General features: G+C 46.6%; 1 protein-coding gene across 4 annotated transcripts in view; it reads left to right on the forward strand.

Moving 5' to 3' along the window:
• Positions 1 to 1,923: 1,923 nt before the first annotated feature.
• LOC119164682 (lachesin-like) overlaps positions 1,924 to 18,447 on the forward strand; it is a 187,975-nt gene continuing 171,451 nt past the window's right edge. The window contains exon 1 of one of the 4 annotated variants that reach the window (XM_075893802.1): positions 1,924 to 2,083. The gene's annotated coding sequence lies outside the window, so the exon portion shown is untranslated. Of the gene's footprint in view, positions 2,084 to 4,869; positions 4,934 to 6,928; positions 6,968 to 10,568; positions 10,872 to 18,447 lie in introns of those variants that run through there. The other 3 variants (XM_075893804.1, XM_075893810.1, XM_075893799.1) reach the window with 3 other exon arrangements.

Genomic DNA, 18,447 nt, shown 5'->3' on the forward strand with positions numbered 1-18,447 from the left:
TACAGACAGACAGACAGACAGACAGACAGACAGACAGACAGACAGACAGACAGACAGACAGACAGACAGACCAAAGTTTTTGCGTGGAAGGTACCCAAGACAGACTATCGTCTTTAAAAATATTTGAAAAGCTTAGCAAGACAACAAAAGCCACGACTACATGTGCCCATCGGCTCCGCTGTTTTTTTAGCATTGCACCTGCAGTGCAAAAAGTTGCGCAATTTTTTTCTTCTAATCTCATTGTTTCTTTTACGCATTAATTTCTTATTGGTGGTTGTCAAGGCAAAGTAGTACACAAGCGATGACTTGCTTGGGAAAGAGCGCTTGACTCAAATAGAACAAACTTATATCGCGGAATTTATCGTATTAACTCAAGACTAGAAAGGGGAAGTATACAGAAGGAGTGGAAAGAAGATCAAGTGTACGCTTGTATTTTTTTCCTGTTTTCTTAAACTTTCGAGTTTTGCGTAACGATGGCATGATGGCCGACCGACTCGTCCAAGGAGAAGCTATCTTTGGGCTACATGTTTTGATGAACGTTGTGAACGTTTTGATGAACGTTGTGCCTATCGAAAGCGAGGGTGACGTGGCATACCTTCTACGCCCTTCTTCCCGAGTTCCCTTTCCTGTGGTCTACACTGTCAAAGCGTGCACGGGACCGTAGCAGCGAACATGAATCAGTGAGCTGTTTCCATGCGACAGACACCGTCTTTAGAGCCATTTATGCTTTCTTTTCAATAGGTTAATTGACACTGGCAATACAGTGAAATATAAGCAGCAAATATTGAGCGCAACTGGCAGTTCAGCTTTCATGTTTGGGTTGGTGCTCAGAGCGCGATATTGAAACGACTCGGTGGCGCATATCGCGAGTATAGTGAGGACTGTCACAATGCGCACTCTTACCTGCGCAATACAGACCTGCGATAATGGAAAAAAAATGGCAGCATATCCACGGAGTGAATGATGGAGAGTGGGGCGAAGCATCCGTCCGTCCATTCGTTCTTGCTTCCGTCCGTCCCTGCGTTCGTCCATGCATCCGCTCCTGCGTCCGTCCATGCGTTCATCCGTCCGTGCAGCCATCCGTGCGTCAGTCCATGCATCTGTCTGTGGTTCCGTTCGTCCACCTATTCAACACTCCAAGTACCACCATCTCGCATCTTTTCATCATACATTCCTCATATAGAAGCACAGGCAGCTAGAACTTGACTAAGGAAAAAAAAAGATGTTGGCGGGGGCGATACGAATACATAGTTGACAGCGTAAGTGGTGTTGAATGGATCCCATTGTTCAAAAGGTTGAGCGGGGCGTAACATAGGTCGGGGAGGGGGACGGGTAGTTCACTCGAGCTGCCTCTATTTATTGCACGCAGATTCGGCCGCCGATCTTCCTCGTGACACTTACATCCGTAACATGAAATCCAAATAATGGTTGCCTTCACCTTCGGGCCCAAATTAGGCTGCCTTTCTCTCTACCACTTTCCTGCCGAATATGCAACCTCTTCTCAAGCAAAGAGTGGTCGTACATAATGCCAAGGGCGCAGGCAAATTTTTTTTTTCAGGGGGGTAGAGGGGGGGGGGGGGGTCAACCTTTTTTGTATGTGGACGTGTACATAAACACAAGCGAAATGGAAAAGATTTGTGTGTGTGTGTGTGGGGGGGGTTACCCCCTTCTTCTTCTTGGCTACGCCCTTGTATGAAGTCACGTTGTTTTAAAAATGTTGAAAGGGTCACTGGCTAACATTTTATCGCATGTTATGTATAGTTTGCTTTCACACAGCCCAGTATGCTTCGTCTATGCGTGCTCGACTGTTTAGAGCGCGAGCGATGACGAAGTACACAGTAGAAGCACCCATGAGCAACATGCTTAGAAAAAAAATAGACTAAGGAGAAAAGTTGTGCGAGGGAAAGGGTTGAGGTAGACGATGCAAAAGGCCTGCGCCGAAGCCACGCTGCTCGGGCCTGCTGCGCCACTCGCAAACGCGGCACAGGCGCCCTCTGATCCTTCTTCTCTTGTACGCCGTGAAATGAAATTTGCAGTCATTTGCAGAAATATCGCAATCTTCCGGCCGAGTGCACCCGTGCGGGTAAGTACACAGACGAACATCGCTCGAGACAGAGTGCCGATAGCTGCCCTCATTCTTTCTTTCTCGTTCTGCCGAAGGGAACGGCGCGGCGGGCGGGTCAAAGTAGGAGGGTTATTTCGATGATTGTATTTTTCGCCGCCGCTTTTGTTCGCCGCGCGGCGAGTCCGAAGAAGTGGTGGTGGCCGAGACCGGGCGGCGTATTATGATCCGCCGCCGGTCTGCCGCTGTGCTGCCTCCGCAATTGCTGCTCCCGGCCACACGCCGCCGTCCCAGCAGGATGGAAAACTGAGTCAAGGAAACTTAGTCTGTATTCAACGCCTTCGCCGGGCTTCCGCGAGGGAGAGGCAGGCCGGCTGTCGAGAGCTTGCCTTATTTCCCAAGTGGCCCCCGACTCTCCTCTTAGAACCGCTGGCTCGGCGAGGGGCCTGCCACAGACGCCAGCTCCTTTCTGCCACAGCGTTGCGCGCGCACTGCGTTGGCGTTTGAACGAGTGCGTGCGATCTGGTCGCGCAGCAACATTTGGGAGTCAGTTCATCCACGAACGCAACGTTGAGGAGCGGCGCCTGCAGCACAATATGGAGAGCACACATTCATCTCTGCGTTGGCAGGCTGTGAACACGGCCATGACCGGGGAGTTCGTTTCCGCCAACACTCTCAATCGACTACGAGACGACTGCGTTGTGGTGTACCGCCTGGTTATGATAACTGAGGCCCTGGCGAAGCCTTGTTCACGATACAAACCTGCTTTCTCGCGGGTTCCTTGAGCTTTGTCGGACTTGACAAGGCTCGAATAAGCCAGGGAATAACGACGGGAAAGAGATGTTCCTTAGTAGGCCCTCCGTATTTGCCTTGTCAAGCAGAACGTCTTTCAACCTCGTTCGGTTTCGAATGCCAAAAACACATGTCGGAAAAAAAAATGTTAGACTCGTGCACGATGACAGTCGATCCCTACTATAGGATTGATTGACAAACTTTTTCGCCCATGCTGAAAAGGTCTGAGCTGCCGCGTTTTTTGTTTTTGCTTTGTTTGTCGAGCATTCTATTTTACTCTGCTTTATTCGTACTCTACATTACACGAGGGGTGGGCAAAAAAGAACAAAAAATGGCGGGCCAGGTAGATTTCGGGACTTGAAAGATTGTTTTCAGTGGCAGCTTTGAAGCGAGTAATGTCGGCGATGAGGCTAACGTAAGAAAGAAGGTCATTCCATATCCTGGCAGTACGCAGAAAAAAAAAATATTGGCACGGCCACTTATCAGACGCTCACCATTTCGTTGCTACTTGTACAAAGTCCACTTGTGCAACAAATGAGACGAGGACAGGTAATATTTTGGTTCTTTAACGTGCACTCGCATTTACGTACACAGACCTTAAGCCATCTCGCCTCCATCGAAAAGGCAGCAGCCACGACCGAGATTCGAACCCGACACCTCGGCATATACTTTTGAGTAAGATCATGTTAAGCATAACTTAACATAAGTTCCTAATAATAATAATTGTTGGTGTTTAACGTTCCAAAACAACCATATGCCTATGAGACGCCGCGGTCCACTGGAGGAATCGAAAATTTCGACCACCTGGCGTTATTCAACGCGCACCTAAATCTAGGCACACGGACCTCAAGCATTTTTGCCTACAATGAAAACGCAGCTTCTGCGGCCGGGATTTGATCCCGCGACCTGCGGATCAGAAGCCCAGTGCCTTAGCCACTTGATCGCAGTGGTGGATTGCATCATAAGTTTCTGTGGGCATGGCGCAGTGACACATATCCGCTATACACACCGCTTGTGTTGGTTTCCTTTAATTGACAAGAAAATTTGCACGACGCGTAATACGTGTCATCTGCGTGCTTCTATTAAACGTTGGTGAGCGATGGTAACGAAATCCCACACCATCGAGCTGCAACAATGTACTCACAGACAGTGCGGAATTATATGCACAGTGTGGACAACGTCGAGAACAAATTGATTATCCCGTGTTATCTGCCATTTCTCAGGCGCAGTGGGAAGTGCGTTAACCATAGGCGATTCACAGCGATAAGCTCCTGACTTGAATGTCCGTTTCTCGTTGTTAAAGTCATGGGTCACTGCTAGTGAAAGCGTAAACAACCGCAACGTTGTAGGCTCCGGCCATCGCGTTAAACTCGGGCCGGCGCTTTGAATATTTGGTATAAGCTCGGAAATGATGCGTGGGCGCCTAGAATTTGGCGATTTTGTCTCGAAAGTGCGGAAGTACCGAAGGTTTATTCTGTTTGGTACTTTTTTATTCTTTGCGTCACATCGTGGTTCTTTTTCGTTAAGCATCGCTTTTTATCCTTTTTATAGTTTTTGCGATGCAGATCATTTTCGATCGTTTCCCATTAGACAGGTTAAGAGATAACTCAATTATTTAGAGAGAGAAAAAAAGGCAGCAGAATTAGAAGAAATGAGAGGATGGGGTCCTGGACTCCGTCGCCTTTCTGTTTGCAGCTAACAAGCCGGTTAATATTCATAAACCGCAATCCAAAGGGGCCTCCATGTTTGCCCGCCGTCCCCTGTGTTTCTACGCGGATTAGGAGGAAAATTTTTCTTTGTGAATCAGCTTTACGTTCTTGCTTTAGTTTTCTTTCGTGGTGCCTAAGGGAAGTCAAGGAGAGATGATGGAGGGCAGCTTAGTGAAACGTTATATCATGGTCTAATCAGTATTTTTTTTTCGTTGCGAGACGAGAGGAGTTCAAACGAAACGAAAGAGAGAAGTAATTGATGCCTGGCCTTGTTTTTATTTGTGCTCTGGAACTTTTCACGAATAAGACCCTCCGTATGAACGCCTCTCCTGGGTGGCCGGCCATTTTTGCCCGTGACAGTTTGTGTTGGGTAAGGAAATATTATACGGAAAATAGAAAAAAAAAGAATTTTCTTGACAACTGGAACGTGTTACTTTATTTTTCAAGTCCAAGTGTTCTTGTGGCTGCTTGACAAATCATTTTTGGTGTCAACAAGAACTTGATTTGGGCGAGTTGATTCATGCTGTATATCGTAAGTACATCACAACAGCAGCAGAAATAAGCATCGGAGACAATAAAGAGCGCTAATAATATAATACATAATAGCACACGTGTTGCCGTACATGCGCGCGGATCTTGCATCCTGTCTAAAAGCAGCCTGAGCAGCTTCACTATGTTTAACTGAAAGTCAGTGCTCTTTCCTATCTGATGCTTCTTTCTACTCTTGTTGCGCTGTATCTGCGATATTTTTTGGTCAATTTTCTAGGTGCCTTAGCGAATTTCATTTCTAAATGAGAAACGAACAACGTTTTTTTTCTCGAGTATATTATCATTTATGCAGGGGATATGTACATCTGCTGTCTTTCTGTCGTCTCGTATGTTCACTGGCATTTTCAAGCTACATGAACCAAGTGGCTCAGATACCGACTTTATTAAATGATAAAACATATATTTCTTATAATCAACGCGAAACGCGTAGCTTTTATATTCAAGAGTTTTGCGAGTGGTATCGCGGGAGGCGCAGCGTCAAATTCATAAGCATATCGAAAAAAGCCGGTCAGACTGAAAATAATCACGCTGACATAAAATAGAGCATTGTAAATGAAGGCAGGTCTTTACAAGATGCAGTGAAGATTAAACTGTCGTCCTCTCGTGTTATTTTTCTGTGGTATGACCTTTGGCGAGAGGAATATGTGAAATAGATCATGATCAATGCTACAAAAGAGTAATCGCTCATTTCTTTTTGTTCGTGTGTTGCTGTAGCTTGAACTTGCGACAGCTCACACCGATTTTATACGAAGGATGGTTGATTACGAAGGCCATGTTACTGCTATTTGCGAAGTGACACGGAAGCGTCCACTGCCACCACAATCGGAGACATTGCAAGTTTTCTGTGCGTCACTGCCCTCGTGATAGGACCGCCTTGTACTAAGTGACCATGTCATGTGATGACATGATAGAGTGCCGCCATGATGACGTCCTAGTGAAGCCATGGCACCACAAGTTTTGTCGATCTGTGATCTCCTCATCATCACCAGCCTGTCTACGCCCACTGCAGGACAAATGTTTCTCCCATGTTCTCCCAGTAAACTTGGTCCTGTGCTTGCTGCTGGTACTTTATACCCGCTAACTTCCTAATCTCGTCTGCCCACCTAACTTTTTGTCTCCTCCTCACCCGTTTGCCCTCTCTTGGAATTCAGTCTGTGATCCTTAATTGGCAGCGGTTATCTTGTCTTCTCGCAACGTGCCCCACCCATGACTATTTCTTCTTAATTTCGACTACGATGTTCTTAACACGCGCTTATTCGTTGATACGCTCTGCTCTCTTATTGCCCATGAAGGTTACACAGTTACACCTATCATTTTCCTTTCCGTTTCTCGCTGCGTCATCCTAATTTTAGGTTGTACTCTCTTTGAAATCCTCCAGGTTTCTGATCCGTTGGTAAGTACCGGTAAGATGCAGCAGTTATGATGAGTTGTGATGTGTATATTTTTTCTTACACTATTTGTTACGAAAACTTCCAGTTTCGTTCATATTAATTACTCAGTAGCATCGGGACGATGCTCTTTTGTGGGGGAGCGCTGCCACATGCGTTTATGTTGGTGCCCACTTCTTTGCACAGCATCGCACTCAGCTTATCTACAGTGTGGCGTCGGTAGCGCATTGTTCCATCGCTCGCACGCTGGGCATGCTTTTGATAAACAGTCGGACCACGTGAGAAACTGATGCGTATTGGTGAAAAGAGCACATGCATTCCTTCCGCCGATGCTGAACCGCACAGGTCGTCTTAAGGCCACCGACATTTTTTTCGCGCAATTGTTTTATGGGCACATGTTCACTCAAATATAGCTTTTTTTCTTTTCAAGCCACCTCGTTTTTGTGCTTACGGGCCAAGACCACCACGTAAGTGTGACAATACCTTCATATTGAGGGATAGTGGCAATCTACCAGTCATGATTTGAGAATGATTGCCGAATGTGCTCCACCTCATTCTTATTTTTTTAGTCACTTCAGTCTCGTGGTTCGGCTCCGCGGTTCTTGCCTGTGCTAAGTAGACGTACTCCTTTACAACTTGAAGTACACTGTTACCTATCTCGAAGCGCTGTTATCTTCCGAGCTTGTTGTGATGTCAAAATGGCACAAAGTCTCACTTGGTGGTGCTATGTCGTGATATTTTGCATCACCTGTGTTGAGGCAGCCAGTGGTCAAGTTTTGCTTTTCATGAGCGCTTTGAGGCTTCCGGCTTTTCCTGTTTAGATCAACAGGGAACTCCTGCTTCATGAAATGACAGGAAAGCAAGATCTCTAATACAGCCGAATTAAGCTGCACATCGCAAGATTTGTCACTGAAACTTAATTCGATTAAACATGTTAGCAGCAAGAGCAACATTCTACACCAATCTAAGAGCTCTTTTTTTTTGTCTGGTCCGACTTGAAATGAAGTCTGCTTTTCCTGCACATCCTTCCCCCTGAAACTTTCACTTGGCTCAGCCCTGTTCATTTTTTTCTAATTGACATTGCCTGCTATATGTTTATGGTTCAGGCCGAGGATTTGTTTTTCCTTACCTCGCAATAAAGAAGGCTCATTGACAGCGCTTTGCAAGCGAAATCTAAAGCAGTTGTATTTTGTAAAGCGGGCTTTGCTGTTAGCTTTCACGTCGAAGGTGAAGCATTAGTATAGTCACGTTGTCGTGCACAAGGCGTTTTTAAAATCTCGCGCCTAGGTAGTACCCAAAATAGCACTCTATGGCTGCGCTTTTTTGCACAGAATTTGCGTGGGTGTGTATGCCCAGCAGTTCATGTTCGCGTACTTTAGGCGCTCCGAATTTCAGCCACCATTATGCTAGAAAGATATCTATTAAAATTTTAAAAACACATCACACAAACGATATGTAACGATGGTAAATTCAACATTACAATTTGCATAATACGCAATGCATTTGTTTCTAAAAAAGAAGCGAACGGTACAGTAACAGCCGACTCTGATTGGCCAGTGTCATCGCTTTTTTTTGTGGCTACCCAATTTTACGTTATTTGTTTTAAATGCGGAACATTATTTTCGAAGAACTTGAAGTCAAACTACAAGCACTGGACGCTATGCACTGATAGCAGTCAACAAAGCGTCGGCCGTCGGTAATCTAATTATTGCTGGAATAATCCGCGTTTTATACATCACGCATTACACTTTCCAGCGTTATCACTGATGCTCGCGCAATGCCCGAAACAATCTTGTTGACTATTCCCACTCTGCGTGTAATGTTAAAAGAGTAATCCTTAATAATCGCAATTGCTATGTGGTCTGCGCCGAGCGTTGCTAACAGTTTTTGTGGCTGAATTCCGAACACATTAAAAAAATGTACAAACGACTATGCTAGTAGACAGTTATGCACCAATCACGTAAGTGTACCTCTAATAGCAAAATATGCACAAGGGACACTCGGGACTACAAGCAGAGCTGAATATAGTTGCAAGAGTAGTGATTGATGACTGCATAATTTGAAATGTTGGAAACGCGGCAATACCGGTAATGCTGGTCTGTGTCCGATCCTTTTCTGTCGCATTCTTGCTGCATAGCTGTTCGCGAAGACGCTTCTAGCCCTATCCATCCCTTTCACACTTCGGTCTTGCATTCACTGAAGAATTCATGCTAATGGTAACCGAGGCGCCCCTGTCAACGAAGCAGTGGCAGTACCCAGCATGAGCTATACAAACGTCAACCTACCTTCCAACCGTCATTCATGAATATACACGTTACGACATTCTCGCTACGTTCATCAATGATCCGAACAACTCATGCCTAATTGTCATGCTTTAATTGTAGGCTTGAAGTATGTCATTCAGTCGTTCACATTCGCTAGAAAAGAAGACTTGATTGCTGGTATTTTCTGGGTGTAGCTGTAAACAATGACCTTTCCATCGTTACCAAGACACACAACGGATTCGCAAGAAAGCACCTGTTTTATGTAGAAGATTCCTCCCCCAGACACACGTGAAAGACACATACCAGTCGATTGCGTCTGTTTCTCGCTGTGTACGATAATGTGACTGGGCGTCTCGCTGAGCGTGAAGAGAGGTGAGACAGCTAGGTTGTTTTTTTTTATTGTGGTGTTTCGCGATTTTCTTTGAGAATCGCGGCAGCGTTGTGATCCTCATTCCTCCGGCCTTTCATAGATTGCGGATTTAATATTTATGGTTACAGGCAAGCTTTCCGTGTGATTCGCTGCGAATGTGAAACCCCTTGTTTATTTTTTCACTAAAGCCTCCATCTCATCTTCTGCTTCGAACTTGCCTCACCATCTACAGCGTTTTTCGTGTTTCGAGCACGACTTCCGGGGCTTCTTTCCATGTTCGCTACTTTCGCTGTTGGGTCTTTCTTTCTTTCTTTCTTTCTTTCTTTCTTTCTTTCTTTCTTTCTTTCTTTCTTTCTTTCTTTCTTTCTTTCTTTCTTTCTTTCTTTCTTTCTTTCTTTCTTTCTTTCTTTTTGACTAGCGGAAGTGAAGATTGGACTGTACAGGACAGCAGTAGAAGTAAAGCTTTTGGTTTCATTCATTATATGCCCTTCTGTATCTTATTGCTCTTATTAAAAACGAATATAAAGAAATAACGTCCATGCGCGTTCCTGTGTGTGTGGTGTGCCTGTGTGTATGCGCGTGTGTACGTGCATGTGTTGCTTGAACCGTGAAACAAATTTCCACCAACTAGAAAAAAAAAACACGATTTAAGTGCTTTCTCTTTTTTTGTGTGTTTTACCAATGACATAAATGCCCCGGTAAGGGCTAAAGCAATCATTTGTTTTTGCCATTCGTGACAGAAACGTACTTATGCACAGTTAAGATGATATCGACCGTTTGAATGAACCATCGGACGCTACACAATCCCAAAGTGCCATCTGCGCGTTTCGTCTTTGTAATCGCGATCGAATGTGATGGATTTGCAGTGAAGGTGGACTGTGGCCAAGTACGACGGTGAGGTTTTGATTCCCGGCCATGAAAGCCTTGCTTCAATAGAGTTGAAGCGCGCCTATTTTGTGTCTGATTTTTTTTTCCGTGCAGTACATAAATTTTGCAACCACTTGCCAGCCACGCTAGACTTGCTCAGTTGTCCATCGCACTTTGATTTACCTGGACGTTAAGGAATCCCAAGTCGTCAAAGTTAACCGGAATTCTTCCACAACAGGGTGCTTGATTATGAAATCGCAAATTTGACACGTAAAATTTGAAATTCAGTTAATTAGTTTCGCTATCCTGTTAGCGTGACCAGGAACAGCTTAATTTTTGCTGAATTCGTGCTGATCAGGCAGAGTTGACTCTCAGTCTTGCTGGGTAACGGAGGCGTAAGTTGAGATAAGGCTTGGTTTAACGCAGGTTATATCTCTGTATTCGACACGTGCGCCAGAAAACACAAGCTACCCCTCCTACCCCCCCCCCCCCCTCTCCTTACCCCTGAAAAAGAAAAACCGGGGCTCAGACGAAAGCACTTGTGCTAACAAGGTTGTGCCGGTCCGATCTAGTTCGTTCGCTGAACGCGGGGACATCGGGACTGGTCCACCGCGAGCGCCTGCCACGCGGTAGCAAGGGGCGTCGTCATTGTCTCCGGTGCAGCAGAGGCTCGCACAGATGGGAGCGAAGTCACTTAGCGCCGGAGGCGGCCGTCCTTCCTCTTAGGTCGTTACCGCGACACATCTCCCGGGAGTCTCGCCAGAGGTCGTCACGATGCGACCCCGTCGCAGCCTTTCCTTCCATCGGTCGTCACCACGGTGCGGCTATGTCTACAAGAAGGGGAGAGCCGATGGAATCGTGTCTGCGAAGGTGAGAGAATGGGGCGAGGATGCGGCAGTGTTCGCAATTGATTATTTATTAATCACTTTGCGGGTTCTGCTGCTGCCACCCCCACCTCGTGTCGCACTCTGTGTTCCCGCTGCATTATTAAGCTCGGTGTCCGGGAAAGCCCGAGAGAAGGATTGGAGGAGCTGCAGTAGATACAGCCCAGCCGGCTATAGCTGGTACACCATGTCGGGTAAGGGTAAGGAAAGGCCTTGCGCCCTGGTAGAGCTTGACCCTGTGTTTTGAGAAGGCGTATTGACGGGGAAACTTGTGAGGAGTTTGTTCCTGCCACCTCATCATTATCCGGTGGGCCTAGTGCGTTGCAAACAGGCTTTTGCGCAAACTATTCCTGCGGAATTTTTAATTACGCCTCCCCCCCCGCCCAATTTTCTTTAACTATGACATGCAGAGCGAAAATTGAACATAATAAAGAGGTGCCCCTTCCCCCATCCCACGAAAAACATTTCTGCCGACGCTCCTGGTAGATGCTATTGTGCAACACTTTTGAAAGTTCACTGGAGTTGGACAAAAACCCGCCTTTTATATTACACGTTTTTCTTCTGTTATCACAGCCACCGAACCACGCATTTTTATTTTGCGCATGCATATTGATTTAAATTAGATAATAAGCAGCGGAAAGTAGCATCAAGGCAGTACTCGCGCTGCACAGCACTATACTGCATTCCCTCGTTTTCTCATAAGTAAATTAAAAAAAAATTAGTATCAGCTATTTCGCCGGTTGTGTTGTGATTTGCAAATATGTCTCAACTTCTTAATGCCACAAAAATACAATCGCACGTTGGGTCAGTTTCCGCCTATGCAAAACAGAAAACAAGTTAATCCCACAGCCACTACTCAACGTTCCTCCGCTGCACCAGGCGTGGCTGCCGCACCTTCGCAGACACAGAGTTCGGTTCCTGGGCGTGTAACGAAACCTCGCACAAAATTCGACACTGCTTATAGCAGCGGCAGAATACAAACGCCCACGTTGGCCTAACCGTGCGAGCTAACGCACACTGTTCGAACAGCCCATTACGATAACGGAGAAGGCGAGAGAACACACTGCAACCACGACCATCAGCAGCTATACTATGAAGCGGTCCGGCCGGCAGCTTCCAGCAGGCCCGCTCTGTTCACGCACTGCAAGCACACTGACTGCCAGGACGCATACTAATCGAGCTTTTATGTCGCCAGCTCGTCGCTACATATTAGGAATTCGACCCACGGCAGATTTCTTTTTGTGATCAAGCGGTGCTCCTTAGTTGAACTAAGCCTTTTGCCATAGATCGGAACCCTCGCCTCGCCCCTGTTTTTTTCTGACCACCTTGTTCTTCCGCCCGTCAGTCAGTGTCCTCCGGAGCGGAGTCGCTCCTAACCGCGCTGTCTACGCAGCCGCTTTTCTATTCCGCGTGTGCCCGACTACGTGCACCAACGCCCTTGCACCTCGAAGCTACCCAGTGCCAGGGTGGAATGCCTAATGAAAGCTAATGACCGCTCGCAGGAGCCCAGGCCGGCGTGATGGCGATCGTGGAGCGCTATCGATAGATGATGGCTGAACTTTATTTTTGTTGGTTTGGAAACTTGATGGCTGCGGTGCGCATATGCGCAGATTAGGAGAGAAAAACGCAGTAGGTACACTTAAGAAGAATCATATGTAAACCTGTCGTAAGAGACCATAATAAAAAAAATATTTGCGGTACGATGTCCCACAACCACACCATGAGTATGATTGATTGATATGTGGGTTTGGACATCCCAAAACAACCCCATAATTACGAGAGACGCCGTAGTAGATAGCTCCGGAAATTTTGACTACCTGGGGTTCTTCGCGTGCATCCAAATCTGAGCAAACGGGCCCGCAGCATTTTCGTCTTCATAGAAAATGCAGCCGCCACAGCCGGGATTCGAGCTACCGGGTACCTTAACCACTAGACCAGCGTATGAGATTCCGTAGTGGAGGACTGCGCAAATTTTGACCATCTGGTGTTCTCAAACATGGACTGACAAGTCACAGTTCACGGGCCTCTGCCATTCAGTCTCCATTGAAATGAGGCCGCCATGGCCGGGATCGGAGCCGAAACCTCAGCTCAACAGCCGATCACCATCACCACTGCAGACCGTGGCGGTGGATACAGTAACAATATTGCATATTTAGTGTAACGATGAGGGACTCAAGTTAAAGTTGTTACATGTTACTGTTATGTAGAAAACAAACGATTAGCATTCTAGCTCACACACTTCCGAAGTCTGCATTTCCCATGGAGGCAGAAATGTTGAAGGCCAGTGTGCTCAGATTTGGGCGCACGTTAAAGAACCCCAGGTGGTCGAAATTTCCGGAGCCCTCCACTACGGCGTCTTTCATATTATAGTGGTTTTAGGACGTTAAACCCCACATATCAATCAATCATTCATCATCATCGCATTTCTAACACGTAAAAATGTATGTGTTAGGTGGGAATATATACTCAACAAAAAGCTGCACAGGAAACCATCTCTGCATGTCAAATACCAATGGTAAACCATCAAGTACATTGAATACCCCTTTGGCAACTATAGCCGGGAGTGACATGGTTACTTGAACATTCAGTTTCGTTGTATCCACGCAATGACATGATGAGGTGCACGAACAACTCACACTGTCGACACAACCAGTCGTTCTTGGCACAAAAGTAAGTGCGTTCGGTGTGTTTTCTGGTCACACCGGAGAAAACACGTGTTCTACTGACTGAGAAGCGTTGAACAAAACACATTTACTTTTTCTGCTTGCCTCAGGCCAGGCTTTATGTTTTCACTCTCAGCTGTGTGTGCGATCGCACTTTCAGTCAGTGATGCACAAAACGAAAAAGAAAAAAAATTGAGAGGACAAAGAGAATGGCGATGGGTGGATTTTAGGTTTTGTGACGTGTATATTCGCTGTTCAAATCCAAGCAGAACACGGTGACATCAGCGGCAAAATGCGAAAACGTCGCATTTATTTTCATAATCGAAGTCTCCGCGCTACCTGGCGGCGAGAGAGAGAATAAAAAAAGACTGCACGAGCCAGTGAATCCGAGTGGAAAGGTAGTAAAAAAAGCCGAGGCCAACAGTACCAAAGTGTCTGCAAGCACCACCGCGAGCATCGGGGTGGTCTAACGTTATCGGTTATTTCCCCGCCGTATATACCTCGGCGTACCGTATAAGGCTGAAGCTCTCCCCAACTGCGCTGGCTCTTTGCCTAGTACGTGCCCATTGAGCTATGGCGCCACGTGCGCAGTCAAAACACCGCACAGTGCTACATACAAGATGCGCGATTGCGTTCCGTACCGCATTTCGGCTCCACTGTACGCCACCCACTTTTATTTCTATTCTTTTTGCTTCGTCGTTCCGTCTCTCGAACTGTGCCGTTTTTTTTTTGGTATTCTTCGCAAAAATAGAAAATCATGACACATTCACCACCCCTCTGCCTTCGTATTGCACATTTTTTCTTTACTTTATTGCTTGTTTCTAGCTTTTAGCGGTGGATCCGCCAGGCACCGGCCGCTACGTAGCGCGCCCAAGTTCAGTTATTTATTGCCCTACGTGATTTCGAATGGCGCTGAGGAGTTGGCATGCGGAACATGACCCCGAATCCGGCGCGTAGATGTTGCGCGCGCGGGCTATAGTAGCCGGCTTCGACACGGGTGTGCTTCTCAGCTTCGCGGCTGCAGGGCTTTCCACTCTTTGTCTTCACGTCGAAGAATTTGGCCGAAGAAAATACAATTTGTGTCCTTGATGGTCCCGCTTTATCTTTTGTAAACGCAAACATAAAAGCTTTGATGCTTCGTAGACCAAAAGTTAGAGTCGTATTAACGATATACAGGTGATCCGGGATGGGATGCGTGTGCAAAAAGCATTTCATAAAAATGCCCAAACGTGAGCGATTCATTCTTGCGCTGAAATGTGAGTGTTGTGCAGCTCATTTTTTTTTCTGGTGAGACTGTGTATTCAAGTATGTCAAAGTAAGGTATGAGAAAAAGAAAGTGGCAGCAGTGCAGGCACAGGCGAGCCCACAAGGTAGGAAGTCCCCCACCTTTTCCCCGTGATACTTTCTATTTGCACTACTCTCCGATTGTAAAGGCCTCAGAGAGTGGAAGTCGGGAAGAGCGGGTGCGTGTGGCGACGAAATTATCTGTAACTCTGGCACATTGCAACGCTTTCAGTTACCCACCGAGGATTCTTTGCAAGCAGAATATTGAAGGTATGTAATATATACTCTACTTTTTCTATACATCTAATTTCATGTGCCTCCATCATCATGGTTGACCCTCTTGCACCAGTCCAAAACGTTTTTGGTGTAGGTGGTAAGTAATTTAACCGACTGCTGTGCTCGTTCTTGTAAGAGCAATTATTTTCGCAGCTATTGTGTAGCAGGATGGTGGAACGCCACTGCTAAAGTGGGCGAAAAGGGCTTTTTAAAATAAAACTGAAAATACGAAGAACGAGCGTATCATTCTCTCCTTGCGTTTCTCGTTTGTTCGGCACAATTCGTGACGACAGCTGTTGGTTCACGTGACCCAAGGATGGACTTAGATCTCGAGTGTTCTATATGCGAGAGATGTATCTTGTGAAAAGTCACCTACTCTATTTTACCATCCAGTCGCGCGCCCGTTCTCGCTTGTCTCGCATGGCTAGTGTGCGCGATAATGAACTGATTTCACCTTGTTTTGAACTGATTTCCCTGATTTCACTTTGTGGTTGTGACAGATCAAGGGGAAGATAGCCGCGAGTAGTCGAAAAGCGCAAAGTTTTGACTGGCTCAACGCTTAGTGCTGACATTACACGTGCTTTCAAAAAAAAAAAAACAGTGGCGAGGATGATATCACGCTTGTAGGAAGAGTAGTGAAGGCGAGGATGAAACTAATGTCTCACTTTTGAACTTGGTGTAGTTAAGGATCTTGTACACTTTGATCTTGCCGGAAAATTTGTCGTGCTTGTTGTACAAATGACGGACACAAACGCAAGTTGAAAAAGGACGCGACTGAGTTTGGCGGCATCACCCGTCTTGTTATGCGCACTTGCTTTCTCGTACGACGATAGTCAGTCTTTTACGTCACTATCGCCCGCGCCGCTGAACATAGAACCCTGTGACGAAGAACGTAGAGCACACGACTAATGAAAAAGAACCTGTTTGCTGAGACGCGCTTTTATTCATAGTTTAATGTAAGGGGGGGGGATTGCAGCTGCAGGGCGGATGTTTCGAAGGAGCAGTACCTTCACCACTTTGAAGATGTTTATTGCTCAGCGGCATCATGACCAACCGTTATAGCAGCTGTAGGGCATGGACTCGAGGACACACTAGCGTTCGTGTTCTCTACACTGGATAAAAATGGTGATTTTGAGTTGGTATGAACAATAATTTATTCGTGCTGGTTTGTCTTTAAGGAGTATACTTAACGTCATTGCACAGGGCTATGACAAAAACATGATACGTTTTAAATCAGAGAAATGTTGAAAAAGAAAGCCTAGATAGCACAGTGAACACCATTTCATTGGCCTAATTGTTCTACCCCAAACACAGAAAAAAAGCCTAACACCCTGTTGTTAGTTTTCTGTAATATACCCGCTTTATTTGCTTCAGTACTTTAAAATATTTGTTCTTACTTTTATTAACGCAGCGCGTATTCTGACAAGAACGCCGTCGATGGAATACTTATAGTCACGTTCTTGCTTTTTTTCCTTTCAAACCGCAGAGAAAGCACGCAATCGCGTAATGATACCTTTGTCGCGCCTAGCTTTCTGAATTTTTGATAATCTGCTGCAATGACCGAGCGTTTAGGAGAATAATTTTCCTTGAATAATGTGTTGGTTTCTTTTCTGATACATGACAAACTATGTCACGTTTGGACATTGGTCTCACTGTGCACACAACAAGATAGAATGTTGCCATGGGGTCGGGACGTGGCTGAAGGGAGGGGGGAACTGAATGGTCAGATCAAACCGTTTATTTGGGTGAAGTTCTGCCCGATAAACGGAAAGTCTGGTTACAGTAGCACACTTGCACTGTTAGTAGCAAATGCAACGTCGACCGTCGTGTTGTGGAGTTGATCAAGGGCGTCGTCAATTAGGGGGAGAGGATATGCGTCCTTCTTCGTTATCTTGTTGAGTTGGCCATAGTCAGCGCAGAAGCGCAGTGTTCCATCCTTTTTCTTCACTAGCATCACCGGTGACGCCCATGGGCTCTTTGAAAGCTGGATAGTGTCGTCGTAGAGCATTTCGTCGACTGGTTTCTTTATGGCCTCTCGTTACCATGTCGAAACTCTGTACGGACTCTGACGGAGTGACCTGGCATTTTTTTCTATACGATTCGATGTTTCGTGACAAGGTTCTGTCGAATTCTCAATGACGATGAAAAGCAGTTCTTGTATTTCAGGAGCTGGTTTTCGAGCGGCTCTTGTTTATGTGCCAAAAGGTTCGGATTAACGTCGAACACTGGTTGAAGGGTATCAGTCAGAGTAGATTTGGTGGAATCGGTGAGGGCGAAAGCGTTGCTGGCTTCCAGCATCTCTTCGTTGTAGGCAACCGTCGTGCCTAAATTTGCTCACGGGCTTGTACTTGTTGCTGAAGTTCGTGAGTATCACTCTTGCGTTCCCTCCTCGCAGCTTGGCTAGTCCTCTGGCGACGCAAACTTCGCGGTTGATCAACAGGTGTTGGTCGCCGCGAACGACGCCTTGCACGTCTGTTGATTCTTGAAGGCCGACGGAAACGCTGACGCTGGAGCGAGGAGTGGTGACTTGGTCTTCCAGCGCATCCAAAGTACGCCTTCCTGACGATGTGTGTGGTGGCAGTGTTTTTTTCTGTGGTTAGTGTTATTGACTTTGTTCTCAGGTCGATGACTGCACCGTGGAGGCTCAAGAAGTCCCTTCCAAGGATGAAATCTCTCGAGCCATGCTGCAGTACTACGAAGCTTGCGGGATAAATTTGACTGTTAATGGTCACTCTAGCTACGCATATTCCCGCTGGTGTCACTAGGTGACCTCCAGCAGTACGAGTTTTAGGGCCTTCCCAAGCGGTCCTAACTTTCTCCAACTTCTGGGCTAAAGTCTCACTAATAACAGAATAATCGGCTCCGGTGTCGACGAGAGCTGTGACGCTGTGGCCGTCGACGAGAATTTTGAGGTCGCTAGTTTGCCGCCTGGCGTTGTGGTTGGGTCGCGGCGTCGGATCACGGCTACGATGGCTCGCACCACTGTTTCAATGTTGCGTAATCAGGACTACTTCTGGTCGCTAAGTTTCGACGTCGGGGCTACGTTGAGGTGACGGTGGATTCTTGAAGTTTTGTCGACGTCGGCGGCGGAGGATCTTCAGCAGTTTGTAGTGCAGCAACCGCACTTCCATTGGTTGCTGCTTTTGGTTTTCCTGATATGGGCTGGGTGACCGGCCGCGGCGTGGGCCAGTGTGCTGACAACGGTGCGGTGGCATGTAGCGGCCGGGTGAAGGTGAACGAGATGATCTTCGGGGTGTTCTCTGCATTCCGGCCAGATAGTCGGCATATCACGTAGTCTTTCACCCCACTGTGGACGCGGCGTGTCGATGGGGAAACCAC

Source organism: Rhipicephalus microplus, chromosome 1 (assembly GCF_043290135.1).
Source record: "Rhipicephalus microplus isolate Deutch F79 chromosome 1, USDA_Rmic, whole genome shotgun sequence".
Lineage (NCBI taxonomy): Eukaryota > Metazoa > Arthropoda > Arachnida > Ixodida > Ixodidae > Rhipicephalus > Rhipicephalus microplus.